The sequence below is a fragment of the Lycium ferocissimum genome, chromosome 8 (assembly GCF_029784015.1).
Source record: "Lycium ferocissimum isolate CSIRO_LF1 chromosome 8, AGI_CSIRO_Lferr_CH_V1, whole genome shotgun sequence".
Classification (NCBI taxonomy): Eukaryota; Viridiplantae; Streptophyta; class Magnoliopsida; order Solanales; family Solanaceae; genus Lycium; species Lycium ferocissimum.
Window position 1 is genome coordinate 9,967,463 of NC_081349.1, and position 16,889 is coordinate 9,984,351.

Below are 16,889 nucleotides of genomic sequence, written 5' to 3' on the forward strand. Positions count from 1 at the left end.
TTGGTCAAAAAATGACATAGTAACTCAATTTTGTGTGGTTGGTAACTATTCTTCGTCAAATTACGTTATATAACACTTAGAGTTTGATTCGAATTATGACGTTTTTCTGTATGGCAGTTGAGGTGACAACATATTACAGCGGTATAGCGCAGTAAAATAGTGCGTGATGACAGTATAACATAGTAAAATAATGTGTTATGACAGTATAACACAATAAATTAATGTATTATACTGTCATAACGTAGTATTTTACTGCGCTATATTCAGGCCTGACATAACGCGGTTAATTCATACGTTATGCAACACTCCGTACTTATTTGATTTGATGTAACACTGCAAGACATACTAATTGCATGCATGCGTTGGTTCAATATTCAAACTTCAAATCTTATTAATACAGAGTTCGAATAAGGGAAAAAATTCTAAGTTTCATCCAATTTTTAACACAAATTCTAAGTTTCATCCAGTTTTTGCGTTTTGTATTCCTCCTAAATTATTCAAAAACTGGAAGATGTTCCAAAAATTAGAGTTTCTTTATTCTGGGACGGACAAATTATATTTGAGGAAAATAATTTGCGCTATGATTCTCCCCCAAAATACCATGTTAAGTTTCCACTTGATTTAAAATTCTCAAAACTACTCCAAGCCTTGTATAATAGACTACAAGTTAGTAGGAGTGATTTTGATTTAAATATAATTGGAAAATATCCAATGTCATTTACGCCGCAAGGTGTAACTAGTTATGGACAGTGGTACATTCAAGACAATGGTTCTTTGACTGATTATTTGAAGGTGCCTTATAATTATAGTCAATGCATAACTTTAAACGTCCTTGAAATGTACATAGAGAAGGTCCCCATTAATCGACTTGAATTCATAGCTAGGGCTTCTCGGGAAGCCCGAAATAGACCTCGTCGAGAAGCCCCGTCTATAATTCAGGCTGAAGTCACTCAAGCGGAACCTACTTATGAACACAATTACCCTGACATGAGTACTTATGAAAGCATTTTGACGAGCCAAATGCCTCTGGATAGTTTAAGTCAGCAATTTGATGGGCAATGGTAAATATTCATTTTTTACAAAGTTATTATTATTATTATTATTATTATTATTATTATTATTATTATTATTATTATTATTATTATTATTATTATTATTATTATTATTAGTGACATTATTATTATGCTACTAATGATGTCGATTATATTATTTAGGGGTTATACACCTGATATGGATCATATCGGACGGTCCTTCCTCAAGTTTTGGTGCAGTTGATTACTATCTGTATGTCTATTTTTTATAACATCAATAATATTATTTGATGTGTAGTAGTTAAAATACTCTAATTTTTTATGTAGGGAGAATGTGGTGCTTGCACCAAATTATAGGCAAAGACCTGCTATGGATGGTCCGGATTATCCGAATTATATAGTGACATCATCCAGCGATAGTGAGGAAATACCTAATGCGGAAGAAAGTGACGATGAAGGTGAGGTTGGAACTAATCCTCAATATCAAGTAAAACTGTTGCAAGACATGATGAACAGTCCGGCACACCAGGAGGAACTGAATTCACAGCAACCATTTGAACAACAAGAGTCGACCTCCGGTTTAGCCGCAAAGCCAATTTCAACAGCAAGAGTTGACCCCGATTCAGTGGCATTCCGATGAGATCCCTATCTTGATCATCTTCAAGATCGCCCAGATACTTTTGTCTTTACTAAGGATGATGATCATATTCGGCGAAGTTTGTGAAAAGAGTCGGTGGATCTTTTAAAACAAAAGGCTCATATTGAAAATGACATGATTTTCAGCTCGAAAAAATCATTGGAAAGGGCTGTTAAGATTTATTGCATCCAGGGGATAAGGGAGTTTAAAGTTGATGATTCCACACGAAAACTTTGGCGATTGGTCTGCAAGCGAAAATATCAAGGCTGCGAATGGATGCTCCGTGGTAAGAAAACTGCTGAAAAAATGTGGTCTATTTCAAAGTTCTACATAAAGCACACCTGTGATATAAGTGACCTCCCAGATGATCATTGCAATCTAGATACCAATGTGATTGTTCGTGTATTAGTTGGCGACATTGGAAAAAACCCAAGGTATCCCCTTCGCCTAAGTTTATTTTATTTTTGGTGTTAATATAATGTTTCTCGTTGCCATATCTTTGATATTTCAACTTTTTCAAGTTCCACAGTATTAAGATTGTATTACGTCTCTGAAAGTATATAGCAAAAGCATTTAGTAGGAGGAAGGCGAATCTTGGGCGTAGGCGTGCACATGAGATAGTCTACGGCAATTGGGAGGGCTCTTTCAAGAAGTTGCCGAGATACATGGCGGCTCTGCAACACTTCAATCATGGTACTGTTGTTGAATGGAAGCTCAAATCGAAGCACAGTGTGCCGGTAATATTTTTGAATTTGTGTTTTAGGCATTCAAACTATGCATTGATGGTTTTGCTCATTGTCGACCTGTAATATCAATAGATGGAACACATGTGTACGGGGTATATGACATAAAACTGCTAATTGCAGTTGGAATGGATGCAAATGGAGCTATATTCCTCTAGCTTTTGCAATTGCGGCTAATGAGAGCATTAGTACGTGGGGTATGTTTTTGGACTACTTAAGGCAACACGTTATTAAGGATCGCATGGGAATATGTGTGATATCGAGGGGAAATGGCATATTGCACAATATGTTCAATTTGCAGGGGTGGGAGCCACCCTTTGCCTACCATCATTATTGTTTAAGGCATTTGAAGGCAAACTTCCAAAAGGCATATCGAACCCCAGCACTTTGTAATTGGATGTGGCGAGCTGCTAGAGCATCGGAGAAAGTTTAACACTGAGATGGACATTAGGCGGGCGAATGAGGAAGCCTTCCACTGGTTGAATGCAATTGATAAAGACAAATGGACATTACACCAGGATGAAGGTAGGCGATGGGATATGCTGACAACAAACAGCTTTGAGTCATTCAATGGCTTGTTGAAATCTGCACGAGGACTACCCATTACCGCAATGGTGAGAATGACTTTTAAGCAGGTTGTGGAGCGATTCGTCAATAGATCAAAAGAGGCCAAAGCACATGCGTACGACGGCTTGTCTAAAATGGATGCCAAAACCGTCACAATGTTCGAGTACCACAAATATAAGGCTCGAAACATGACCGGATGGAGTACAACTCTGCCGAAGCGCATATTTGAACTCACAACAAGTGTGCACCAAGGTAAAGGAGGTAACGTCCACACAATTTGTGAGATTCCAAGAACATGCACATGTGGCAAGTGGCAATCATATCACATGCCATGTTCTCATGCCTTCAAGTGTTTTATCGCAATGGGAAAGAGCGCCACCCCGTACATGACTGAGGAATATACAGTTGAAAATTATGCAAGAACGTATGCTGGAAGGTTCTACCCACTTAGTAGTGAGAGTTATTGGCCACCGGATCCATTTTCAATGGTTGTAAATAAAGTATTTATCCGTAAATTCAAAAAGAAAGCATACTCCCGTATTCATAATGAAATGGATGTTCCACCGGGGAGATACACTTGAAAATGCTCATTTTGCAATTATGTTGGTCATGATAAGCGCAAGTGTCCCTTACGGCATGGTGGTCAAACTACATCTCGTGGTGGAAGTACCTCTCGTGGTGGAGGAAACTTTCATGGTGGTGGATCTAGCAGTGGTGGCACATCTCGCGGTGGCACATCTCGCGGTGGTGGCGGAAGATCAACTCAAGGACATTAATTGATGAATGTTTTTTAAGTTTTTTTCTTTCTTTGATGATTGTATTTTAAAAAGTTTGGGTTTCTTATTAATGAACAAGTTTAAGTATTTTTATATTGTTATGAATGATGCAATTTAATTATTTTGAGATTTGTTGAATGCTGCAATTTTGACTAAAAAAATTAATTATTAATGAACAAGTTTAAACACTAAGCCTTCAAACGAAAATGGTGTTCGAGCACTTTTTAACCACTAAAACGGCCATCCGAAGATTTTCTTATCCTTGATGTATTGAGCCTACCTTAAAGTTCCGGGATCCCGAAGCATGATTAATCTACGGTCAAAGTACGTTAAAAAGTGTAATGAAAGAAGGGTTAACCAAAAGGGCTGGAAAAAAAAAGACAGGACGCTTTAATGGGAAATTCTTGCGCTATAGCGGTCTGGTATCCCCGTTAACTGGTTTATTACTGCACTAAAGGCATTTTTGTAACTTTTTTTTTATTGGGGTAGTTTGATTCAAAAACTTTTTTTTTTTAGGCTATTTTGATTCCGGACTCTAGTTTTAGAAGCTCGAGGTTGGATATTTCTTTCCAAAAACAAAAAGTAAATGAGGCGCCAAAAGTGGAAATGTGTTTCTGTGTGGGTCCAATGAATCTCCTTTTTTTTTTTTTTTTTTTTTTTTTTAATTTCATTTTCTTGATAGGCATCTGGGGCAATAGTTGGTTGATGTAGTAGTTATTAAAAAAGGTTATTTCCTCCTGTTCAAAATAATTGAGGTTTTAAACTAAGGCAGATGGATTAAAGAATTCACTAATCCCTAAAAATTAAGAGAGATTTTGACTAAAATATATTTAATTATGATTTTCTTTTCTTTTTAGGTTGACATAATTATTATGGAGATATGGGAATGTGTTAAGGGCAAATTTGAAAAAGAGAACTAAATATTTTTTTAGTTTTGTGAAACATCAATTATTTTGAACCAATTTTTAGAGATTATCGGAGTATTGAAAGTTGAAGTTAAAAGATACATTTATCGTGAGGTCATGATTATATTAACTTGAAATATTATTTGAAAATTAATATTTATTTTATAATTTGAAATTTGGTTCGTTAGTATAATTTCAACATGAAATTGAGGAACACTTTAAGTTAAATAGCAGGCACCAGACAATATTTGGTCAAAATTGACAAAAACGTAGGTATTTAAAGTTGAAGTTAAAATGATTTTCATTCGCATCTTTTTCTCCTAGTAAAATTTAGGGAAAAGGGTCAAATATACCCCTCTACTTTATTTTATTAGTTAAATTTATCCTCCGTTAGTGAAAGTTAATAAAAATATCCCTGGTGTCTTCAAACTTCACACTTATACCCCTATTTGGATGGAAATCCCCAAATCCTCTCAAATTACCCAATTTCAAAAAAAAAAAATGCCCACTTTTTTTGTTGACCCACCCCGTCGACCCGCCCATCATCATCATCAAGCTTTAGCATTATCTTCTTCCATGGAGAAAAAAAGAAAAAAGTAAAAACACACTCAAATGATAAAATTCTAAAACTCACCTCAAATTTCATCTTTAAATCCAACTCTGAATCTTGGGCAGCCAGTATGCGGCCTTTTCGCGTTGCAATATGCAAGGCAGTATACCCTTTCCATCAATAATTGTAGCCAAATTAGGATATGATTGAATAAGCTCATTAACCACATCAACACTTTGGCCTTTGACAGCCATATGAAGAGCGGTTTGTCCCTCTTTATCTCTCCAACTAGATGATGAAAGCCCGTGCTAGTTATTCGTTGTTGGCGCCTTGGCGCCCCCCGCGCGCGGGAGGGCCAAGCGAGTGTCGGTCGTGCGAGAGACGTGCGCGGATGAGTGTCGGCCCGTGCGCGCGGCGGTGTCGGCCATGCGCCCGATTCGGCCGCGCGAGGCCGGTGTCGGTCGCGCGCGGGCGACGTGCACCAACAAGGGGCTCCGACGGGCGAGAGTCAATAAGCATCTAGAGATGCTCTATGGCATATTATAAGAGTGCCAAGGAGTTTAGCAAGATCCGGGATGAATCGGCCCGGACGAGGCCACGCGCGAGATCGAGTCCCGTGCGTTTCCGAGCTATGGAAATCTTGGGATTTAGGGTGAGAGGACCCTTCCTAGGATGTTATGGAATGTGCTTACCAAGTTTGGCGTCATTTGAAGATCGTTTACTTTTCTTTTCAAAGCTCCCGAAGGCTATATCTCGTTCCACGAGTATGGGGATGAGATGAAACTTATGGAGGAGTGAAGAAGTCAAGAGAAAGAGTTAGGAACAGACGATTGCCTCGTTTGGAGTTCGGGAGAGTGAGAAAAGGCCAAATTCTGAAAAATGATGTCCGGCTAGAACTTGGTTTTTCTTTTTTAACGCATATATAAGGGCGGGGGTGTAATACACGGTAGTCCCGTTTGTGCGCCAAGTGAGCACAGGAGGACCTCAAGGGCCTGCCTAGGCATCTCCTAGGATAGGTATCCATACGAACTCTGCGACGACGTCGTGCATTTTGTCGGAGGCTTGACGTGGAACCGATTATGCCCCGCGGGCTATCTTTATGGATGTTAAAGACCTCCGTGCCGATTGAATACTCGAGGCACCACACAGAGCCTCGTGTATTGACTTGTGCGAGCTTATCGGTCGTCGGTTGGCCTAGGCGTGCGATCGTGGGGTGCACCACGAGGATGGAAGTATGTTGCGAGGCTATGTTTGCCAATGCCATACAACCATAGGCACATGAAAGAGGACCGCACCCGACAAAGGCCAAGGATTGGAAGTTGCCCCTCGGGGCGCGACGCAAGGCAGTTGTCAAGCTTAATATCGGTTGTATGACCGTAGCCAACCCAAGGGGTGCGCATAGACAAGACCCAAGATAAGATGCGCCACGAGTATGATAATTTGGTTGACATCAAACGGCGGCACAAGTAAGCCTCTCGAGGGCCAAGCTTCACCATAATTCGTGCCAAGAAAACGGGATAAGGAAAGGCTGGCTTGTAGTCATGTGGGACTACGAGCGCGCCGAGCTATTTGTGTGCCGCCGCCGCTTGGAAGTCGGCCGTAAATCGAGCGAAGGGTGAGCATTGTGATCCGAGCCACGTGTGATTGATATTAGCAATAGTTTGGAAATGAAGCCATTGGCGAAGGTTGATCAAAAACAAGTGAAGCCACGGTATGTTCAAAGTTGAAATTTTTTAAGAGCATTGGTTGAATGTCAGTTCAGATCACATCAAAGCAGAATGATATTCTTCGTTCTTGAATGGGTGAACCCGATACTACTGGTTACAAGGGATTTTGCGCGTATTATGGCTAGAATGTGCTTTGTCATGAACTACGACTTTCGGATCCTTTCTCTCGTACGTTTAGTTGATTTTGGGGCATCTTTAGTTTGATCGAGGTATCTTCGGGGATGTCTTATGCAATGATGCCGTTTTCGGAGGATTACATTGAAGATGTTTGGTTGAAGCTTTTTGCGCCATCGTCGGAGTTCGGCTTAAACCGACGTGCCATACCTTGTTGGGGTATTATTGCAAAGACGGACAAACGGATAAATTTGAGCTCAAATGTTCTTGATTGTGATGATCCATCGCTAGTCGAAACTCGTTAAGTGAGCAAGGTAGCATGGACTTGGCTGTAATGTCGAGTGAAGGTAGCGGCGTTCCGGAGGTTCACTCGCGTAAACTTGTCGGCTCAAGGTGTGTGCTGTCGTGTGATGCAACAAGTAAGAGTTGTTGGCCATTTTGAAGAGGGGAAATAGGAAACAAAATTTTCTTTTCAAACTTAGGCTTTTGGTCGGGAAAAGGCCACGTTGCCGTGTCGAGCAACCGTGTTGGGAGAGCTACGAGCCATGGACTATAAACTTTGGAATTGATCGTGGAGATCCTAGAGGGGATGCGACGGACGCATCGGATTGAGTGTCTTTCCGGGATGGATAGACTTGAGTATTGCCCGAGGGCATTTAGGCGTCCGCCGAGGGTTGGACGTTATGGGGAAGTTGACGAATGCCTAGCCATCTTAAGGGTTGCAATGAATGGAAGGTGAGACCCTCAAAAACCATGTCGGACAAGTGGGCTTGGTGCCTACAACATGGGGCAAGCTTGCTATTAATGTTCGGCGGGAGACGGCTAGCACCACAAATGAGCTTACAAAGGTTAGAGCGAGGCGTGCCATGGGCGCGACAACGTAAGGAATGGCTTTGAGGCCCGAGAGGATTCCGCGGGATGATTGAGTGTCACAATGAGGTGGAGGCAGCACCATGTTTGTGAAATGGAAGGCCAAACCATTTTAATGGGGAGGCAAAATCGAAGAGCTACCATGCAGGTAAAGGGACGCATAGACAAAAACCAAACCGCTAGACGGAGAGGCGTTGTTGGTTAGAATGTGGAATTGCGTGGAGCGAGGAAGAGGACGGAGTCGAACCGCGCGAGCGGGAGATCCTTGAAGGATGATGGACACTTTGTAGGGAGGCAAAGATAATTAGGCCAAACTAGCGAGGGTGGCGGCATGCGCGAAGGTGAGCCAAATTGGGGAGGATGTGTGGAAATTGTCGAATAGAGTGGGGCGATACAAGAGTTGGCCGAACGAAGGTGAGGAGGCAAGGTAGAGTCTAAGCTTCGAATGGACTTTGAGTTTGAGAATGTGGTCCTTTCCGGAGCTTGAGCGTCGGTACACCAAACAACCGGGGAACCATAGATATGGAACCCGGTACGAGGTACACCGGAGAGTAAGGGATCCGCCGAGGAAGTGACGGTTGAGAACAAAGATGTTGTTTAGAATGGGCGACGCTACCACTTTGAGGAAATGAAGTACTCGCGGGGAGTACGTCCCAAGAACTCGACGAGTGCCAAGGGTGCAAAGTATGCAGGCCACACCACCGTGGAGCGTGGGTCGTACGCAGGGCCGTATTAGAACGTCGAGGGACAAGATTGGATTTGAAAAGCCGCTAGTGTCGGTGTGTGGGCAAATTAACTTTGATTTGTAAATTCAAGACTCGATTTGTTTATGCGGGGCGTATACGCGGGATCTTGCGGAGGAAACGGAAAAGGACCACGCGGGAATGGTTGGCAAAGGTTGCCACATCGAGGATGCCTACCTTGACAAGCAAGGAAAAGTGTCTTCCACTTTTAGCTGGGGAGTGTTCGCCTATGAAGAGGCATTGGGCCAATATGAAAATTGAAGGACGATTGTTTCTCTACAGTGAACGGTAAAAGCGGGGCTGCGGGCGTCGCAGCTGGGATTTCCCCGCATACGGGTGCTAAGTCCAAATTACCAAGAAAGGAGACAAAGGTTCCGATCGACGAAGGCCGTGAGGAACATGGTGCGGATGACGCGCGGTCACCACAGTTAGTCACCGCAGGGTGCAAGTGCGGAGGCACTTTCCCGAGTGGGGGTGCGGTGGCCTTGCTTAGAAACTGGGAGGAGGGAAGAGAAGTGCGGGCACGACTCCATTTTTAAGAGGAGACGAGATGGGTGTTAGACCCAAAGGACTAAGGAAGGGGATGTGAGACCCCGAGGGGCAAACTCCGGTTGACGCGGACGTGTACATGTCATCGAGGACGATGGCACGAGGCTGGGGGAGAATGTTACGGGGAGAATGTTACTGGCCGCTTCGTTGTGCCTTGGCGCCCATAACCCCCGCGCGCCCCGAGGGCCAAGCGAGTGTCGGTCGTGCGAGAGACGTGCGCGGATAGTGTCCGGCCGCGCGCGCGGGCGGTGCTGTCGGCCATGCGCCGGGCGGGGTCGGCCGCGCGCGGCGGGTCGCGCGCGGGCGACGTGCGCCAACCAAGCGGCTATAATAAGCATCTAGAGATGCTCATGGCATATTATAAGAGTGCGGAAGTTTAGCAAGGATTATAGAAGGCCACGCGCGAGCCGAGTGTCGGTCCCGTGCGTTTCCGAGCTACGGATGGAATTTGGGATTTAGGGTGAGATATCAGATGTTATGGAATGTGCTTACAAGTTTGGCGTCATTTGAAGATCGTTTACCTGGGAGGCTTGACTTAGCCAAGGAGATGTCGGTCAAAGCTCCCGAAGGCTATATCTCGTTCCACGAGTATGGGGATGAGACGAAACTTCATGGAGGAGCGAAGGAAGTCAAGAGAAAGAGTTAGGAATGGGGACGGTGCCTCATTCGAGTTCGGGAGAGTGAGAAAGGCCTATTGTGATTCTCGGCAAAATGATGTCCGGTCTTTGAAACTTGGGTTTTTCTTTTTTAACGCATATATAAGGGGGCGTGTGTCGGCTCGGGCCAGCCTCCCCGCGCGTCTTTGTCGGCCCCGCACGCAAGTGAGCAACCTTGAGGAGGGACCTCGGGGGCTGCCTAGGCATCTCGTAGGTGAGTGTCCTAGGTATCCATACGAGCTTGGACTCCCTATGGACGACGCCGGGTGCTACAACGAGTGTCGGAGGCTGACGTAGGAAGATTATGCCCCGCGGCTATCTTTATGGATGTTAAAGACCTCCGTGCCGATTGAATACTCGAGGCACCACACAAGAGCCTCGATGTATTGACTTGTGAGCTTGGCTTGGGTTCGGCCCTTGCGCGAGCAAAGCGGTCCGTCGGCCTAGGCGTCTCGGGGTACCACGAGGGATGGAAGTATGTTGCGAGGGCTATGTTTGCCAATGCCATGGGACAACCATAGGCACATGAAAGAGGACCGCACCACGAGCAAGGAGGATGGGAAGCGCCCCGCCCGGGCGCGAGAAAATAGGATGTGCCGCGCAGCGACGCTCGCCGTGTGCGAGGACATATGTCCGTAGCCAACCCAAGGGCGCGCATAGACGAGACCCCGGCGAGATGCGCATGAGTATGATGCGCAAGGAGCGTCAAGTTACATCAAACGGCGGCACAAGGAAAGCTAAGCCTCACGAGGCCAAGCTTCACCATAGCGTACGGGGTCGTGCCAAGAAAACCCGGATAAGGAAAGGCTGGCTTGTAGTCATGTGGGACTACGCGCGCACGCACCTATTTGTGTGTGAGGAGTCGGCCCGTGACATAGCATAGACCCAATACAAAAAATATTATCACACTTTTTTTTTAGTCTGTTTAAAAAAGAATGATATATTTTTATGTTTAGAAATCATTTAACTTGAAATTTTCCCTTTTACCTTCAATGAAATGATTTAAATCCACACAAATATCTATGTCTTGTTTTAGACCACAAGTTTCAAAGATCTTTTTTTTTTTAAACTTCGTGCCTAGTCAAACTATGTCACATAAATTAGGACAGAGAGAGTACCTTTTAGTAATATAATTATGAAATTTTTATTATAGAAAGTATTATAATTCAATTAATTGAAAATATCAATAAATTATTTTACTTAATCCGCTTCTCCCATATATGACTTTCCTGGTTTGGTTCTCCAATTAAAAGATTTGAAATACACCTTTTCCTACCGAATTTCATGCCATCATCTCTTTCTACTCAACAACACTGAAAAGTGCTTTCATGTGTTAGCATCTGTTGTAGTCTTAAATTTTTAAGTATAGACCAACTTCATCATTTTAAGAAAATATGAATATACGTTTCTTGGCCGTTTATATTTCGTCTTCTTACCCTCATTATTTGTGTAGACGTATGTGTCTAAAATTAGTGCATTTTTATCCTTATTCAAAGGTGTAAGTTTTAAATCTTTTGGTTTGATGACTTTTTTAGCAGTTTTTGTGTTCAATTTAAATCGTTATTTCTTTTTTCCTAAATTTCTCTTCTTTAAATTTTCTCTAAGCGTACTTTTACCATTTTTTGAACTTATTATCATTATTTAAATGTCTTTTTTTTTTTTTTTGTAATTGTCTCCTACTTCTTTACGTGAATCCCATCTTAATTTTTTTAATTAATAACTATATTAGAAGAGTGGGTGGTTGACGACCAAACCACTCTTCTAATATAGTAGTAGAAATTTAGAATCCATTCTTCTTTGCTTAAAAGCGCCTTCACAACTGTAACATGCCCATTTCTTGCTGAAGCATGAAGCGCCGTTTTGCCATTGTTCTTCGGTATTGTGACTAAATTGCTATTAGTCTCCAACAGGAAATTGACAACTTCAATACGGCCTTGTGCAGAAGCAGTGTGCAATGCTGTGGAATTTGACTGATCAAATGTAACTGATAGCTAAGGAAATGCCTCCAATAGTACCTTCACCATTTCTGCCACCAAAAAAAATCCAACCTTTTAGTATCGTGATCAAAACTTCATTACTAGTTGAAGTAGAATCATAGCTAAGGATAAAAGGAAAATCTAATTTTAAACAGAAAAAGGGGCAAAAGTACCTCTCCGCTATACGAAATATTTTTATTCATACCCTTGTTGTTATCAAATCATCTTGTATTTGACTTGAATTAACAGAGCTCTAATCTAAAGGATTTGCTGCACCAAGATTTGGAGTTGGATTTAAAGATGAAATTTGAGGTGAATTTTGGAATTTTATCATTTGGGTGTGTTCTTGCTTTTTTTTTTTCTTCATGAAAAAAAATGAAGCTAGAGCTTGATGATGATGATAGGCGGGTCGGGTGGGGCAGGTCAACAAAAAAAGTGGATAATTTGAAAGGATTTGGGAATTTCCATCTAAATTGGGGCATAAGTTTGAAGTTTGAAGACGGCAGGGGTATTTTTGTTAACTTTCACTAATGAAGGGTATATTTAACTAATAAAACAAAGTAGAGGGGTATATTTGACCCTTTTCCCTAAAATTTATGTCTAAACAATAGTACATATATTTCGACTTTGAGCAAATATTTCAAAAGTTGGTACCTTAACAATTGAATAAAATTCTTGAGAACAATTAATTTAGCATGAATCTCATTGTCATCATAAGATGTTGAGAATATGATCGTGATATAGAAAACCAGCCATTGAAACTTGATGAATGGACAAAACAATACTACAATCCGAGCAAGTAAACAAAATTATTAGCAAAATCAACTTTGAATTTTCGAAGTATCACACAATTAAGTAAAGTTTTTTAATTCGTTTGGTGTTTCTTTGCCATTCGTTCCAAAACATGTGAACCAATAAAAAGAGTAACAAGTGTATATCGAGTCTTGAGGAGTTTTCGTTTGCTTCAAAACAGACTGAAACCTAATCTGGCTTCCTCTAGACATCAATAATGCGTCAATCTATGCTTCTTTTTTATTATTTCACACACACACATATGGTGATTAATTTATAATAGGAGAATACTGTCTACTAGTGGAAGCAAATAATCTATGTTAATGTATCAACAAAGTGAGAATAATATTTAAATCGTTAATTTAGTTAAGTTTAGTGTTTAGGAAAAATCTTTTCAATCCACTAGATACTTAATAAGCGCTTGGACATTAAAAATATGATATCCGGGGAAAAGGTAAAAAAGGATATTTGGAAGTTAAAATTATGTTTGAACATGCGTTTAACTTTAAAAGAGTTAAAGTTTTGTGAGTGGAAATTTTTTAGTAAACAATTTTCAAATTTAAAATTCATCTTCGTTTTTTTTTTAAAAAATTGTTCAATATATAACCAACTGCTATTTAAAAAGAAAAGAAAACAAACATCCATCTGCAAACAGACCCTTAATATAGTAGTGTAAATTAGAAGAATGACTGAGAACTCTACTATTAGACACAACCTTAAAAAAACAAGTGATGATATAAGAAGAACTTAAATAAAGTCAAAACAAATATAGAGAATTCATATAGTCAAAATCCTACTCCATCCGATTCATATTTTTACTATTATAGAAACATGAGTTTGGAGGAGGATCGTCGTCCGTCCTCCAACTCATGTACAAAACAAAACAAAAAAAAAAAAAAAAAAAAAAAATTGGACCTCACCACTTCCAAACTTATGTAAAAAAAAAAAAAATGGACCACATATTAAAATAACAAGCAATACATAAAAAAAAAAAAAAAAAAAAACATGGACCCCATATTAAAAAATCAAAATATATTCATGTAATTTTCAAAGTATCCCCAATAAGTTAATAATGGTTGATTCATTGCCACATGCGTATCAACCCATTAGTGGGAGCAAATGAAATCATTATACAACAAAAAACGTGGACCCCATATTATTGCTTTTCTTCAGAAGGTTAAGTAGCCAAATCATACAATTTTCTTTCTTTTCTTAGGCCCCGTTTGGACATGGTTTGAAACCATGTTTGGACATACAATTTGAATATTTTAAGGAGTATTTTCTCTTATAGACATAAAAACTCCACAAGTTGTGAAAACTATCAAAACATTCTCAATTCTTATACAATCTTACCAAATGAGCAAGTTATAGTTCATAACAAAATTAATACGCTAATTCATAACAAACGGCTCAAAATTAATACTAGAAGACCTTTCTAAAAATACAACATCAATTGATCAAATTTTAGTTCAATAAATAAAATTAAGCTCGTGGGTCTTTTTTTACAAAATTAAAAGGTTGGTAGACATAAATAAAATTTGGTGGAAGTTAATGAGATTGGTAAATGATTGATGGGGGTAATTGTTAAAAATATCTACCAACTTATGGGTCTTTTTTTACAAAATATAAACTTATGGGTTAAATTTTATATTTTAAAAAGTTGAAACCATGGTTTCAAACCTTGGTTTCAAACTCATGTCCAAACGCTGGTTTGAAACCATGGTTTGAAAATTCATGGCCAAACGCCTACTTATATTAGACTGAGATCTAATCTAGATATTTAACTGTTGTATTTGCTATTCCGCCATGTCATTTATATTTTAAAATAAGATAGAATTTAATTACTTTTTCATTTTTATTCTTACTCTAATAAAGGTGAAAAGAGATTAATGTCGTAAAAGAAAAAATAATATTAAATGGAGATCATATAATAAATAAGGTAAATTAGTCAAATTATAATTCTAATTGACGTTTCCTTAAAAAAAAAACATGCAAAAGACAACACGACAAGTAAAATGAGCTAAACCAAAAATATTCACCAAAAATTAAAAAATAGTAGTTCTTCGTTTAAATAGAAAATCAAATTTCTACTTTGTTTCGTTTTAAACATGTAAAATTAATTTAATAATTTGAATTAGAATTATCCAAATCAAAATTTGATAAAAAATAATAAGTATTGTTTAGGTCCAATCTACATACATTAACAATAAAATATTTTACACCTTTAAATTAATCGAATTAAAATTCAAACTATCAACTGATGCTTAAATATTGCTATTGTTTTGTCTCAAAGAGAGAAAAATAGTTTCCTTTTAAATAAGTCTTCTCTTTTAAAAAGTATTAATAAATTTTTGCAAACTTTGTATTCGTAGCAAACATTAATATAATAAAGTTTTGGATACGGAGCACAAACTACAATATTATATTAATCGTGTTTTGAATATAGTATATATATGCATAAAAACAGTGCAAACTTATATATGTTTATTAGTAATATAAAATATATATATTATTACTATCCAAACACAACTACATACACATAGATGCATACAATCCAATGTGTTGGGCCCGTGCGCAGCACGAGCATATGCCATCTAGTATATATATAGTTTTTAGTTTGGGCATCCCTTAAGAAGTTCATTCACCTCTAAAAAGTAAAAGGTATTTTTACTAAATTACTCGTAATTAAATAGTATCCACTATTTCATATGATTTCTTTGTTATGTAAAATCTCACTTATCTAAGGATAAAATTTATTAAAAAAATTAAATCCTTCTTAATATAAAGATTATTTAAAAATTAAAAATACCATATAATATCGCCCGAGGGAGTATCATTTGGAACTAGTGCTTAGCTTTTTGTATATTTTTTTTTTTTGTTTTTTTAAAATTTTCAGTACTGTGCTTAAATTGGTCCATATATAGAGGAACTAGCGAAGGGGGAAAAGGAGGCGGCGGGAATTAAGGCTTTAGTTTACTGTAGAATGATTAATTAAATATAAAATACCCCTATCTCTAAATAAACACTCTTTTATCCCTTTACTGAATTATCAGAGTCTGCTAAACTTTCTTGTAACTATGATTTTGGTCAAGTAATGATATCTTTTCTCACTTAAAAAAGAAGTTGTTTTGCCCTTTCAACTCATCATCATATTCTAACTTTTTTTGGTGCAATTGGATATTGTGGGGTTACGTCATTGCATACAATTCATGTGGGGCCTACGAGTGAGACCCTCAAAACTCTCTTCTACAAACAAAAAACTTTAATACTACAAATTAAGGTTCTTTATTTTAATACTACAAATTAAGGTTCTTTCCTCGTGCATCATCAGATTCGGCCCTTCTAAATATCGAATCAATCAAAGACATTGTTTATATCATTGGAGTCCTGAGTCAAATGATCAAGAATTGACACATCTAGTGATCTAGATGTTACATATAGAATTCTCGTATATCTTAAAGTTCTCAAGTTTTAACCGAACTTACCCTCAGGCATCTAGAATTTAATTAGGGAAAGTTACACATTTGGTTGGACGGCGAAAAATAATTGCATTCGCAGGTCAAATATACAAAAAACGTACCCATTTTGTATGTACAAAAAATATACAACGTCAGTTATTATTCTAATAGGAGCTATTTACGTCAATTTCTCATTGAACTATGGGTTCAATATTTAAGATTCTTAGCATTAAACTCGTTATATCTTAGTAATGGATCCATATCTACTGTTTGCTGCAATTTTAATGAATTTTTACATATAAATTTATGAAGTCGAGAGTGCTATATCCACCTCTGCCCTCAGCTAGGATTGAATTAAGAATTGAGTTAGGCCGGGGGCAATATTTGGTTGAAATGAAAAAGAAATACTTGAAATTGAATTTAATAAAGGAACTTCCATATAGGAGTAAATTCGCAGAAGCAGAACGACACTTGAAGGCCATGAAGCTGGTAATGACGAAAAGGGTAGGAACTGAAAGTCAATTAACAACTTAGATAGCACATTAGGTTAAGCGATCTACATCATACTCCTTGGGGTGCGGCCCTTCTGCGAACTCAGCTAACGTGGGGTGCTTTTTCTGCACCGGACTGCCCTTAGATAGCACATTTTTAACTTACCATCTTTGTTACCTTTCTGTCTATCTTGTATTTTCAAACCAATGAACCAAAGAGAACACAATTTGCAACCAATGAACCAAGAGAACACAGCTTGCAGGAAAATCCGGAGGCCTAGTCTAAAAAACTCCAGATTTTGTA